The sequence below is a fragment of the Rutidosis leptorrhynchoides genome, chromosome 4 (genome assembly GCF_046630445.1).
Source record: "Rutidosis leptorrhynchoides isolate AG116_Rl617_1_P2 chromosome 4, CSIRO_AGI_Rlap_v1, whole genome shotgun sequence".
Lineage (NCBI taxonomy): Eukaryota > Viridiplantae > Streptophyta > Magnoliopsida > Asterales > Asteraceae > Rutidosis > Rutidosis leptorrhynchoides.
In genome coordinates, this window is record NC_092336.1 from 414613183 (window position 1) to 414623764 (window position 10582).

Below are 10582 nucleotides of genomic sequence, written 5' to 3' on the forward strand. Positions count from 1 at the left end.
GGAAACACTTTGTGGCAGTATATATTTATGGCTATTTAAAGACTATCCAATACACCCATGTGTTCCTTCGTATCCACCAACTCAACTCAGTTTTCTATCCCAATTACACAATGAATCACTCTGTGATCGGTAGACCTATTAGTGAAGGTCGTGAGGTTAATCTAGAAGATCTTCCAGAAATCGAGCACGAATTCGAAAGAATGGGTTGGCTTACTTTCATTCAGATTAATAAGTACTTGTTTCCTCTACTTGTCTTTCAATTCTATTCAAACTTTCAATTCATTAATGAACAAACAGTGAGGTTTCGAATCTTTGACCATCCATATGAGGATAATCTTCAAGAATTCGGTGCACTATTGGGCGTTCCATTTGATGGTATAAATATCTATTATCCCGGTGAAGACCTTCAAGATCTTCCCGAGGGTATTGTACCACATCAAATAACCATACTTATATGTCGTACTTGTGTTCCATACAAGAACATAGTACGTACGGGCATCCTTGACGATTATATTCGTCCACAAGAAATGAAGTTATCTCAAGTAACATGTACCACAATGATCCAAATGTCAGTTGTTTGTCAATGACTGAAGCTTTGATTCACTGGTGCATGACTCACAATATTAGAGTTAATATTTCTCATTTATTCGCTTCCCGAATGAATGAGCTTCATAATGAAACAAGACCTCTTCCATTTGGAGCGTTTTTTAGTCGTTTATTTACTAATATCGGTGCGGTTAATGGTCTTGTAGGACGACGTCTTTTAAGTACGGTACCTATTGACATTTCCTTCATTGCTGAAACTTCGGCAGCATCGGTCTCGGGTTCTGAAAATTCGTCCACTACGTCGGATGCTCGTAGTCATCATCATCGCCGTGGTTAGTAGTGTGATTTAAGTTCAGTAACTTTTTAAGATCGTCATTTAATAATTTATGTTGAAGTGTGTTTAATTCAGTAACATCGTATGACCTTTATTTTATGTTTGTCGTTTGCAGTGCTTAATTCACAATCTTTGTATAATATTCGATTGAATGTTTGTCGTTTGTCCGATGTTAATTAAAGTAAAACATAAACGATACAACATAAAAACGATACTAATAACATAAACGGTAGCTTATAAAACGATACTAACACTTGAAAACTAGAAAATGACAATAACATAAACGATTTCATTCGACATTGCTTATAAAACGATACAATTAATACTTGAAAACTAGAAGATGACAATAACATAAACGATACAACATAAAAATGATACTAATAATACTAAACTTAACAGTTTAGTAATAATACTAAACGATACTAAAACATTTCTTCATCTTCTTCGAAAACTAAATAGGGAGAAATGCGATTGGAACGCCAATTCAATGTCTCTTTTATACCGTTCCACTCATCTTCGGTACGAAGATATTTAGCGGATAATTCCGAAACATAGTCATCTTCGTAATACAACACGTCAGTGTGTTCAAACGGAACCATTTCTTTCAAAAAACATAACAGGTCCTCTAAACCTGCGTGGCGAACATCAATTTCTCTGAATATAGATTGAGAACTACGGGCATAATCGTAATCTCTCCTTTCATTACGGAAATTACTTCCGTAATAAACTTCCAGTGAGACAATCATCGGCGCAACGATAGTCATTTTGTGTATTGTTTGTGTGTGTGTGTGTGTGTATTGTGTGTGTGATGATAAGTTGTTCAGCGTGTTAAATAGAAAAAAAAATCCTTGTTATTTGCGGCGACTTTTTTGCGGCGAGGTGCAATTTGGAGGGAATTTTTTTGTCCGGAAAAAATTGGAGGGAAAAAAGAACCATTATTTGCGGCGACATACATCGCCGCAAAAAAAAAATTCAACTCTTTGACCGACTGTCATTAAAAGAAAATGTAAAAGAAAATAAATTACCGATTATTTGCGGCGAGGAGTAAAAAGTATCGTCGCAAAAAAGGTGGACCCATCTGTGACCAGAAAAGCAGGTAAAGAACGTGAATTTTTTGGCGTTTAGTGGCTTATTTGCGGCGACCTCATATCGCCGCAAAAAAGGGTCGACGCCTGTTCTGTTTTTTCTTGTAGTGGCGGTATAACCGACCATATATAACTTAAATAACATAAATATAAATGTTAGTGAAGTTAATTAAAGTTAGATTACATAAATATAATTCAGGCGGTATAACCGACCATATATAACTTAAATAACATAAATATAAATGTTAGTGAAGTTAATAAAAGTTAGATTACAGTAATATAATTTTACTTATAATGATAATAATATTTACCTTACTAATAAATAATAGAAGATATCGTTAAAGAATTTCTTACCTTGATCAGTGACTTGTGCTTACTTAGATAAACCTTGATTATACGGAGCACTTCGTGCTGATAACGTGTTATAATTTAGTAGGTTTATAACTACCTTTAGTGGCCTATAAATTTCTATTGATGTAATGCAGAGAGAAAATAGAGAGGAAGAAAAATATATTTGAGAAAATTGTACACCATTTACAATTGCGTATGATGCATATTTATAGTATGGGTAATGTGAATATGGTGCTGTTAGGCATCTAATATTATATGACACTCCTACATAAACGACACCGTATAACCCAAAAACTAAAAAACCTAATAAAAACCTCCTACCCACGTTGCTTTCTTCTTCAACGTACCACGTAGCTGCATTCTCCATTCCTACTATACCTATTCACAATCCTAATTTTTCATTATAATCAACATCCCTTCTTAATTATTCAATCAATTTCGTTGTAGAACTACTCAGGTATGATCCCTTTACAATTGATAGTTTACATTACACCAATCGCAATCAATGCTTACCTCTTTTCTAATTCTGTGTATTACATAGTCAATCTTAAGTCGAAGTTATTGCCATATTTATTATTTTGTCTTACTTCAGAAATCAATTATTCATCTTTTTATGTTGATGGCAAATGCAATATTTACGTTAAATTATCCATCATTAAACTATAGTTTCTTATGGTAGTTTTTGTCTATGTGTTTGCACCAATATGATTGTCTTTGTGTTTGCTTATAATTCATGCACCAATATTTTCAATAATTCATGCTCCGATATATTACTGTTTGTCTTTGTGTTTGCTTTCAATCGGAGCGGGTAGTTCATTTTATATATGTATCTAATTGTGTTTTGGCTACAGAAAATGTTTGATATTGAAGACATTGACACAAATGGGTATCTAGTCAATCACGATAGTACTTCGGAATCTGAAAATGAGGAAGAAGTTGATGTACAGGTGCAGGGTTTATATGAGAAAGAGACGCATGACAACGACGATATTGTAAATGATGGATCCCCGTTCACCAATAATGGTTCCGAGTCTAAAAATGAGAAACAAAATGTTGATAACATGGATCCTGAGTTTGAGAAGGATGATAGGGGTACTGATGTACATGTCATGGGAATGGTTTTTGATGACCCAGATGAAGCTTACACATTTTATAATCGCTATGCTTTTATACATGGATTTGGAATACGAATACGAACAACCTATAGAAATAAGATAACAAATGAGGCTTACCGAAAGAGATACGTCTGTAACAAAGAAGGATTTAAGGATACTTCAAATGATAAGGTTAAGAAACGTCGTAGGGAATCAAGAACGGGCTGTAATGCAATGATTTAAGTATCTAAAAATAAAGATGGTAAATGGGTTTTGGATGCTTTTACAGATATACATAACCATCAATTAAGCACACCGAGCAAAGTAATGAAACACCATTCTCATGGAAAGACACACTGCACGATGGCTTGTAAATCTCTTATGTTGGATCTTAGCAAAAATGGCTTGAGGCCTTGTCAAATAAAAAAGGTTGTAAATTCCATGAAAGATCCACATACACCTGATGTAACTTCGAAACAATGTGTTGATATCCTATCTGAGGAGCGAAAAAAATATAGAGGTAAGGAACTTTATGGGGTTATCAAATATTTCCAAGATAAAGCCTCTGTAGATAGTAAACATTATTGGGTTGTGGACTTATTTGATGATGGGTCTCCAAGAAATATTTTTTGGGCGGACGGAGGTCACGGGATGCATATATAAATTTTGGAGATGTTGTCGTATTTGATGTGACATATATGACTAACAGATTTAAGATGCCGTTTTCTCCTTTTGTTGGTGTAAATCATCATGGCCAGTCTATACTTTTCGGAGGTGCATTACTAGAGAATGAAAAAGAAGAAACTTTTGTTTGGCTATTTGAGCAGTTCTTAAAGTGCATGTTTAACATGCATCCAACGGCAATAGTTACTGATCAGGATAAAGAAGTGAGAAATGCTATCAAAAGAGTTTTTCCAAACGCTCGCCACCGGTATTGTTCATGGCACATTAATAAGCATGAAACCGAGCAGCTTTGACCTCTTAAAGCACGTTATAGTGATTTTCAAGTCACGTACAAGCAATGGGTTAAAAGTCATACAATCGAGGAATTTGAATCCCGGTGGTTAGCTCTACGAGATAAGTATAACCTTGAAAATCATAATTGGTTAAATGAGATGTATAACCAACGTACACTTTGGGTAAATGTCTTTTTAAAAGATTGTTTTTTCGCTGGGATGACAACAAGTGGAAGAAGCAAGAGCATTCATTCTTTCTTTGATGGATTTGTTAATTCTAATACTATGTTGAACGAATTTGTCGTCCAGTATGATAAAGCTGTCGAGTCTCGATGAGCTGCGGAAGAAGATGAGGATTTCAAAACGATGAACACGAAGGCGGTTCTTTCTTCCGTTAATAAAATAGAAGAAAAAGCTGGTGCGCGTTATACAAGCAAAATGTTTGATGTTTTTCAAAAAGAGTGGATACAAGCGACTAACAATTTAACTCACGAGACTTTATGTAAGAGCTCAGAAGAGGTGAAATATAAGGTTGGTCAAGTTAATATTAAGAAATTATATTGGAGAACTGTGAACATTAGTTTGTCAGATGAGGTTGATGTGACATGTTCCTGCTCTAAGTTTGAAACATATGGAATCTTATGCAAACATATATTATATGTATTGAAGAAGAAGCATGTAGATACTCTTCCTGATCATTATATTTTACCTCGATGGACACTTGATGCTAGGTATAGAGTGGATAATTACAATAACATGATTGAAGATGGTGAAAACAAAGTTAGTGCCTTAAATTTGTGGTGTGTTCAATCGAAATATATGAAAGTGGTCGAACTAGCTAAAGAGTCTCCCTCTGATGTGAAGAAACTGGATACTCTTTTGGGTAAGTTTTTAAACGAACAAATGCTTCGTAAAAAGTCAACATATGTTGAAAATTCATCACGGGATTCTAAAGCAGGTTATTCCCAAGTAAACATGGTGCCCCAAATATCAGTTCGGGATCCTCAGGCGCCTGTTACTACTAAAGGTCGTCCTAAAGTTGCAAGTAGAATCAAATCGTCTCTGGAAGCACCAAAAAAAAGGACATGTTCGCACTGCAAGGGATTGGGTCACTATATCAATGGGTGTCCAGTAAAGAAGGTAATAGATAAGGTTAATTTTTTTGTATTTATTATCTTCTTTCTTTTTCATCTTTACTGATTTATTCATTTTGAAGTCTATCAATGGTTATTTGTATCAGGCTGCAGATGCAGAAGCTGCTAAAAAAGCTGCTGCAGAAGCTGCTAAAAGAACTGCTGCATAAGCCGCTGCTAGTACCCGATAAAAGAGCTGCTGCACAAGCCGTTGTTGTTAGATTATGCTTAGCTTCTATCAAATATTGTTTGAGTTTTTGATGAAATTACAATCTTTTGTTGAATAAAAACGATAGAACTTTATTTCGTAAACATCGAAACTACTTATGGTTTGGTTACTTTCAATCAAACTTGATAACATTATTATATCACATGCACATCCAAGCTTGTTGAATCAGTTAACATTTGAGTTTAATTTATGAGGAAGATACTTTTAAACTCAAGCCTGGTTGCTTACTGATGGTATTATATGTATTGAGATGAAGATACTTCTAAAAGTAGATCATACCTTATGTTGGATATTTTATGAAGGATAACTGTATGTATGCCATGATCATACTTTTAAATGACATGATATATCAAGCTCGTATGCAAGTCACTCATTGTGCATTGTGCATTGTGCATTATGCAAATGAAGTAAAAAATACAATCAACTAGTTTCTATTGAATGGTATAAAATCGTACATTGTGTCTCAAAATTCTAGTAGTCGACTTTACCCACTCACTTTAGCTTAACAAACCTAACACACAACTCACTCAAATAAACTATCCAAATACAACAATGGTAGAAACATCATGCCACCACTATCAAGCTTGAATCATAACGTCTTTGGAACAAATATTTTCATGAAATGAATAGAACTTTGAGCTTGAATATAGAATCGCACTTGCTGCTAAAGCTTTTGACACTTGCACTTGTTGCTGGACCATTTGATTTGATAACTCATTCTAATTTCTTTAGAGGACCGACAAAGTATCTTTCCAATTTATGCTCTAGCTCTGACATTTTGTTTACAAGCTTCAACCGTACCTGAAAAATTAATAGTAGATCAACAGCCACATCTTAAAGCATTACAATTACATACATCTGTAAACTACATGGGTTCTTAAAAAATGTATGAAAGTACTATTGAGGCATTTCATCAAACATATGATATGCACCTAATCATGAGGTTGCTATCTACAAAATGTGCAATTGACCTATACCCATTAAAAATAAAATTTAATTTAAGGGATCTACGATATGAATTGCTATCAGATACGCAAAATAAACTTCATAGATACATGCATAAATTAAAAAAAAAAAAAAAAAAAAAAAAAAAAAAAAAAAAAAAAAACTACCTGATGAACACAAAGATCGATATAAATCAATAACGTGATGATCTCAATCAAGGTTTTATTTCCACGAATATAAGTATAAATATAAAATAAATATTAAGATTAAATTAAGAAGAGTAATACACAGAATTAGAAAAGAGGTAAGCATCGATTGCGACTGGTGTAATGTAAACGATTAATTATAAAGGATCATACCTGCGTAGTTCTACAACGAAATTGATTGAATAATTAAGAAGGGAGGTTGATTATGATGAACAATTAGGATTGTGTATAGGTATAACGTGGTACGTTGAAGAAGAAAGCAACGTGGGTAGGAGGTTTTTATTAGGTTTTTTAGTTTTTGGGTTATACTGAGGAGTGTCATATAATATTAGATGCCTAACAGCACCATATTCACATTACCCTTATAATATATAACTTACTGTACAATGCTCCTTATTTTCAATATGTAAACATCACAAGATATAGTCAAATATATTGTCGGCCACTTTGCATGACTTTTGATTTTCATAACAAAAATACATTATTGTGCTTGGAACATGTTAGTAATTAACATGTTAGTAGTTAACGTTTGACCGAGGGACTATCTACGTAAGATTGGTAAATCACAGCCACCCAAGTAAAAAAAACACAAGGACTTCACGTGAAACTTGAAATAAAACACGGGGACCACTAAAGTAATTATTTTATTAGAATAAGAAATACAAACACCATGTCCAGCCATCATGTTTTTGATGCAGAACAATGAAATTAACTTCTGTAAAAAAAAAAAAAAAAAAATGAAGCAATTTCATACGAAAAACATAAGTTGATGGGTTGAACAAGAAGTTTAGTTAAAGGGGAAATGGTTGAACTGGGTGAAAAATGTCGAAAGTCTTTTTTTTATTCATGCAATCTTTGTTATAAAGTGGATAAGATTAAAACTAACGTGTTCAATTTGCATATTCGTCCATATGCAAATGAACAAGTTTAAAGAACAACCTTTTATGCAATATTGATATTAATGTTCAGATGTTCTTAAATGTTATTTTAGGACTTTTAAAGGTTCGCAAGCAAGGAAAAGGGCAATGCTTTTGCAAATGAGCTTCAATGCTTATTTGTTGTGTGAAGTGCTGTGATTTTGAAAATGTACTCTAATGTTTCAAAGAGCTTGTAGCGCATGTAAAGTAGAACCTACAATTCTTCCTAAATTTTTCATAGCAATTACTTTTAAAAGTCCTAATTTTTTTTTTTTTTTTTTTTTTTTTTTTTTTTTTTTTGTTCTTTCGAGCATGATACATGTGTTCATTAACGCTTTTATTGTTCCTAAATGTTATTTAAGATTTGTATAGACAAAGAGTCACGTCCCATTATTGATAGAATTTTGGCACATTACAATTTATACCAATTGAAAAATAAGGCAGCCAAATTAGATTTCGTTAGTATAACTTTTGGTACATGAATGCTTCATACTAAGCGTTATATTTCGTGAGTTAGGGATTCCGCTCTTCTAAAATAAGGTATACTCAATTATATACTCACTTAAAATCAGTAATTTCTCATAAAATAATAATGTTGCTCATATAAGTAGTCTATTGACTTACATTTTATAATATAGGAAATATAAGCACTTTTATTAGTTTATAAGTAAATTTCAAATAATCCCGCAAATTCGCGGGTTATAAACTAGTTAGACTAAATTTAGAAATTAAAAAACATTTAAAAATCGAAATGTTTTGCTCCGCATAGAGTTTGTACTATAGTGAACTCAAATTTATCATCAATTTATCTTTTGAAGATTATCACTTATACTATTAGACAAAGTTACTACTGCTCCCTGTATCATCTAATGTAGTTAGGGATGGCAATGACCACCCGATCTGGTGGATGTCCACCCGATCCATCCGCTTCGTGATGGATATGGATGAACTTAAATGGATATGGATACGGATATGGATGAACCTAAATGGATATGGATATGGACATGGATGAAAAGTTTCATCCATGGATATATCCATTACCACCCGAAATACATATAGAAATACATAAATATAGATATATGCTTACATATTTATTATTACAAGTTCATTTACCATTTTATTAACATTTTGATTTCAACCCTATTACAATAAAACACGTATATCTAACACAATAAACTTACAAATTTCGTATTTAGTTTTTCATAATATATGTTTTATAGTAAATTTAACAAATTTCGGTATATCTTCGACAAATATTACACATTCTTATGGATAGATTTTAACTATGTCATGTTATATTTATTTTTGTTATACTACGTTTTTATTTTAATCGCATATTAGAAAATATTATAACATTTTTTAAATATTAATTGGATATCCATTAACCCGCTTAATCTATTGGATATGGATATGGATGGATGACTTGAAACTAAATGGATATGGATATGGATGAACAAAATCTAAATGGATATGGATATGGATACGGCATCACCCGATCCATATTCGATCCATTGCCATCCCTAACTGTAGTGATTGGCCTAAAATGTCATTTTACATTTTATTTTTATTTTTCTTTTATTTTGTAAGTCATATACAACCAATCACAAATAGGTGTGGCTTTGCAAAAGACGAAACAGCACCTTAGATTTGAATCCGTTTGAAGACCACAAAACACACGCACATACATCGGACCCATCCCAACATTGACATGGCATTTATTTATTTGCCGCACAATGATCACATGAGTTTTTTCCTTCTTTATTTTTTTAATTGTTTATTTTTACATGCTACTACTTTATTATAAATTATAATATTTTTTTTTACCTATATTAGCAAAATCCATGATTGTCGTTCTCCTTAAAAAACTTGACGTTTCCATACCTTCTTTCACATTGCATTTTCCATTTCAGCCCCCACCTTCAGGGATGAAATCGTAAATCTCTCAGGGGTATAAACCGTAACTTCCACGGGTGTAAAACGTAAATTTAATATTTAATTCATAAATACCCCACAAAACCACCACAATCTTTAACGAGTTATATCTTCCTGTTTGTCGCGAGTTACTTTTCACCGACGTCACCATTAAACTCAAAATAATTTTACGAACAAAACGAAACTAGCTACGTTCGAAACGGATGCTTTTTTAAAAAAGCTGAGCACACCGACATCTAAAACGGGCTTACAACATGGGAAGTTTTTTCTTCTGTCAAAACATAACTCTACGTTAATATGAATATGAAAGTCGAAATACTCCGCCATAACGCGCGATCTGAATATGATTAGATCATTTGTAATTATTCATGATTAACATAACTTGCAAGTACTTATGGATTATGAATGTTTGTAAGTATGTGGAATGGATTGTAATGGTTTGTAAATATGTGGAATGGACTGTAAATGGTTTGTATAAATGGTTTGTAACTGTATACAAACACATGTGTTGGTTAATGAACTAAACGACAAACTTAAGTATGATGATTAAACAAAGAATATGTTTTGATGATGACACACACATATGCATAAGTGATGACTGACATCTTAACATAAAACATGCAAGGTCACTAATCCATACTTTATCTTGCAAACGACCAAGTCAAACATAGGCTAAAGAATGAAATTAAAAGTTCAGCTAAACACACGGTCGAGGTACGGTCGACCGCATAGTCAACCGTGAAACCCCAAACTGAACTGCAACGCAATTTTGTGAAAACAAGTTGCACGGTCGCCACCACGGTTAACCGCAGTGCGACCGCAGTTTTCTCTGTTACCGTTTTTGACCAAATAAA

At 33.1% G+C, this 10582-nt stretch overlaps 1 pseudogene; it reads left to right on the forward strand.

Moving 5' to 3' along the window:
• The first annotated feature begins 3327 nt into the window (after positions 1-3327).
• Positions 3328-5669, forward strand: LOC139842025 (protein FAR1-RELATED SEQUENCE 5-like; annotated as a pseudogene).
• Positions 5670-10582: the final 4913 nt, after the last annotated feature.